At 44.3% G+C, this 4463-nt stretch overlaps 1 long non-coding RNA gene across 2 annotated transcripts; it reads right to left on the bottom strand.

Annotated features, from left to right (window-relative positions):
• Positions 1-304: 304 nt before the first annotated feature.
• On the bottom strand, positions 305-4158 carry LOC118176952. Of its 2 annotated transcripts, XR_004755604.1 has the most exons (4): positions 3662-4158; positions 3359-3555; positions 3103-3285; positions 305-3023 (listed from the first exon to the last, which is right to left on the bottom strand). It is a non-coding gene; the product is annotated as an uncharacterized LOC118176952 (long non-coding RNA). The 2 variants fall into 2 exon arrangements; XR_004755603.1 differs by having other exon boundaries at positions 305-3285; positions 3662-4157.
• Between the last annotated feature and the right edge of the window lie 305 nt (positions 4159-4463).

Genomic DNA, 4463 nt, shown 5'->3' with positions numbered 1-4463 from the left:
GCTCCACCCACTGCGCGCATGCTTGGCAGACCCTGAACACCTTGAAGTGATTTGCGGGTGTTAATTCAAGAACCGTGAAAGCACGCCAGCATACTGGTGTGGGAGCAGGTTTGCTTGAAAAGATGGAGTGAGCTTTTAGAGTCTTCGTTCTCACAAGGTTTTCTTCATCAGTGACCAACCTGGATGAGTCTTCACACACAGCATCACGGCTCCCCATTGCACACCACAGCAAGCCAGAGCCCCTGCAGAGGCAAACAGCACCGTCACGGCCATGAAGAGGAGCAAGTCCTTACTTCTACCCCACAGCCAGGCACTCAAAGTTCATTAGCAGGAGCAGGAAGGGCACATAATCAAACATGATTAAGGTACGCTGGAGACAGGATATCCAGTGCTGGTGTGTCCCTTAGCAGGCTGTTCGTGTGGGCATGCAGAACAGGGAGAACCATGAGAAATGAGCCAACAATACAGAGCAGGTTGGCAATGTCCACCCAAATTACCTCTCTGACCAGGAACTTGCCAGGCTTCTGGACTAGCAGGAATTATGAGAGTTAACAGCAAGCTTTCATCACAAGTTCTGTTAGCAATTCACAATCCAAAACACACACTTAGGGTTCGTGAGATGAATTATTCTCCATTAATAGTTTATTGTCTCTGTCCAAGATACAATGTTCTCTGAATATGCTGCTGTCTGTGAGGCTCCCACGGGGCACACGTCTCAGAGGCTGTTGTCTTAAGTGGACATAGCAAAATCCTCTTCAGTATTGCCAAGTGAGGAAGCCCTCAGCTAGAATCTGCAAAGGGAGGAAGCTCCTTTCTCCAAAAGCTGAAGTTCCACTTTTGTTTAATAATTAAACCCCCAGATAACAGCTTTTATGCGTGAGCTGAACCACTAAATTGCAGGGTGGATCTGCAGCCTTTTTACACTGAGTGGAGTTTGCTCATGTGGAAATCTCCTGGTGCATCATCCCGTGGACACATTAATGGTGTAAGAAAGGTGAGCAGACACCAGTTTTATGGTGTTGATTAAAAACGTTCCTCTTCCAAACTACAAAATAATTTGCATTTTGTTTTTATTTTTTTAATCCACTTGGCACAAAAAATTCCCCATCGTTTGAGTTGTGCATCGGTGTTGATGTACACGACTTTTTCAGACTCACTCTACTGAAAGTGGAATGACTTCACAGAAGCCTTGAGAGAAGTCTGTGGGGCTGGGAGCAGGGGCCAACAATGCCCCCAGGACCCCTCTGTCTGTCTTCTCCATGGCCTTGACCTGGGCCTCAGCCACCGGGCATGCGTTGGCCAAGGATGTGCAGTGACACCACCCTGCCAACTGCACCCATGCTCCCCTACTGACCCTTCTGCTATAGGAAGTTAAAGCAAAGGGCCTGAAATGTTGGATTCTCTCTTGTTCAACACTAAATCAAACACCAGTAGTTGTACAACACAGCCAAAAAAGTGGTCTCTCAGATTGTCTCAGGAAACCCAGCAGCTTTTGATAAAACATCTTTCCCATTGCTTATGTAGGCCAGCAGAAGGCTGCCCACAAGCAGCTCCTCCTGGATGCCAGTCAGAGAACTCTTTGTTAGATTTCAATTATTTAAAAGACATGAGCCAAACCTTCCTAGATGTTCACACACCAAATCCTAAGTATCTTTTGTTGTTGAAAAAAAATGCAGTAAGACTAATGAAATTGTAATGTATGTATTAATTAATGTACATATTTTCTCAGTAAATTTTGCACAGCTATAAATGGCCAAATAAATAATGAATGCTATGGAATAATTTATATGAGCTCTGTTTCTTACTTTGCACCTTCTAATTACTGGTATGCACATACTCCAATGAATTACTGAAAATCACAGAATAAATAATATTTAAATTAATTTGTCACCCGTAAGTACACGAAAAGACAAGTTCAAATATATATTTAATTCTATGAGCATATTCCATTGTAATACTTGCCCAATAAATGGAAGCAGGAGAGGGAACGTTCCTCCTGGACAACTTTATCAGGGGCTCCAGCTCAGGGTTTCGTTTTTGCCTTGCAGTTCTGAAATTCATCATCTAGAGGCTTTTCACTTTGGACCTTCAGAGGGAGAGCAGATTCCATCATGAAGAACCATGGATGAAACCAACACCAGTCTTAAAGCATTGTAAGCAGCACCTCACACTTGCAGAGTGTGTTGCAGCTGGGAATTTCATGGTCACTTGCAGATAATTAGTCAAGCTTTAGAATTTCCCTGTGGGGCTGCATATTGTCATCCCCCTTTTACACACCAAATGAAAGGATGGGAATGTTCTGAGCCTCTGAATGCAATTGTTGCACAAGAACAGTTTCAGCAGCTGTGACCAGAGGTCAGAAGCAACTGAGGGAAATGCCTGGTAATTAATGATGCTGGTTGTTAGCACGCTTGATTGCTTGTTTCTCATGCGTATGCAGAGTAACCATGTGCATCTTGTCAAACACTGTGCTCTAGAGGGTGAATTTCTAAGAGGTACTGCTGTGGTCTTCTGACGAACTGCCTACGGTGATCTGCCCAGCAAGCTATTCACAAGCAGTTGCAACCATTTGGTAGCAGCGTGTGCCCAAAGGCCTATGTCACAAGGTACCGGCAGCGTTCCTGAGCAGATGGATGCAGCCACTCCCCCCATCCCAGCAGCCACACTCCAGCCAAAACTGTGCTGCTTACCTATTAGTTATCCACTTACTCCGTAGCATGATGAGCCATCCATCAAGCCCACTGCCTTCCCCTCGCTCAGCACACCCATGGTTAACAAGATTGATGAACTGCAGTTCATCCCCGAACACAGGATTAATCACCAAGAGGATTCATCCTAGGTCGTGACGTTCGTGCTGACTTTGCCTCCATCAGGATTCAGCCAGATGTCCCACCAGAGTGCAATGAAGGGTCACTTCACCATGGGCAGAACCAGCAGAACCAGCTACAACTCCTCCTGCTTCAAGCAGAGCATCCAAGCTGGACACGGGCTGTGTCCAGGTGGCCGCTGGCAAGAGCACAGCTCTCAAGAACAAGGATTTTCATATCTGATTAGTGTTTAACTCAGACCCTAGGCTTGGAAAACCTAAATTCAAGTCCTTACCTTGTGCTCTGTGCAACCTCAGCACACTGCAGGGTCAGGAATGGCACTTGCCAAAATAACAGGGTATCTGGAGCAGCCTCCGATGAGGGCCTGCTCCTGGTCCTCCTCCTGCCTGCTCAGGGTCAGCCCAGCCAGCCACGTGAATGAGGACCCAGAGGGCAAATACCAGGTGAACAGAACAGGCTGGGGAAAAAAACACAGCCACTTAAAGGATGCTACTTCAGATTGAGCTCAGTGCCTGAAAAAACAGAACTACTTTTTTTCCCCTTCCTATTCGTAAATTACGCTGGAGATTTGTTTTCAGGTTTTTCCAATATTTATCAAGCATTGTCATGTGAAGGATTTAACAGCTCTGAGTTTTGATCCTTTTTGATTTTCCTTCACCTTTCTTCATTTATTTCTCACTCTCCTGTCATATTCCAGACATCTATCATTTTTTCCACAAAATGGTACCTTTTTTTTAAAAAAAAAAAAAAAAAAAAAAAGAGTATTTCTATGGAAAGCATTAATGAATCTCAAGTCTCTTTAACCACCTCTACAAATGGCACATCCCGAATACCTGATAGAAGAGTAGCAGAGTGGAGAACTCCATCTGACAGACACAAGAAATATCCTCAGGACATCTCAGTTTGCAGATAAAGCTGTGAAAACAAGTTGCAATTTCCAAATACACTGAAGGCAAAATTCACCCAGAAAAAGGTGTGTGGGGGCAGTAGGAATAAATGCAAGGATGATTGCAAGAAAGTGAGCCCAGGGAGAGGAGCTTTGTTCAGGCCCAGATTGAAAATAAGGTCAAATAAGAGAGGGCACCATCCTTGGTGGGCTTTCCTCCTGCACCTGGGCTATTCAAGTGACTGATTATTTGCTGAATATTTAACTAGCACATCCGATATGAACTTTGCTTTATAAATGATAAATCAAGCAGCTTTTTTAAAGCTATACCTTGTCATAGTCTCTCCTCCAGCACTTTCATGGGCAGGAATAATTATTTAGTGCACACTGCATGTATAATGAATTTTCAGGCATACTTGTTTGATCTATAGCCCTGGAAATAAAAATCCCATTAGTCTAACAAGCTCACCAATTATTTCCTGAGATCATTGAGCCCATTTCAGTGAAGAAAGTTAAATAAAATTGAAAGTGAATGGAGAGCAGTGCAATATGTTGTTTTACAGAGAAAAACATTTTAAAATGGCATCTCACACCATGTTTGGGGGGCTGGAAAGAGCAGAGAAGTTGTCTGCGTTAGATAGGTGGATGTAGCTTGCCTGCAGCTGCCCGGTGGAGGCTGAGTTAACACTAGGGAAGAAACTTTTGTCCAAATTCAGGTATCAACACTCAGGCGTCCCTGGCCAAGCTAG

Source organism: Oxyura jamaicensis, chromosome 20 (assembly GCF_011077185.1).
Source record: "Oxyura jamaicensis isolate SHBP4307 breed ruddy duck chromosome 20, BPBGC_Ojam_1.0, whole genome shotgun sequence".
Taxonomy (NCBI): Eukaryota; Metazoa; Chordata; class Aves; order Anseriformes; family Anatidae; genus Oxyura; species Oxyura jamaicensis.
The sequence above is the reverse complement of the archived record's forward strand: the minus strand, read 5'-3'. Positions and strand labels throughout refer to the sequence as shown.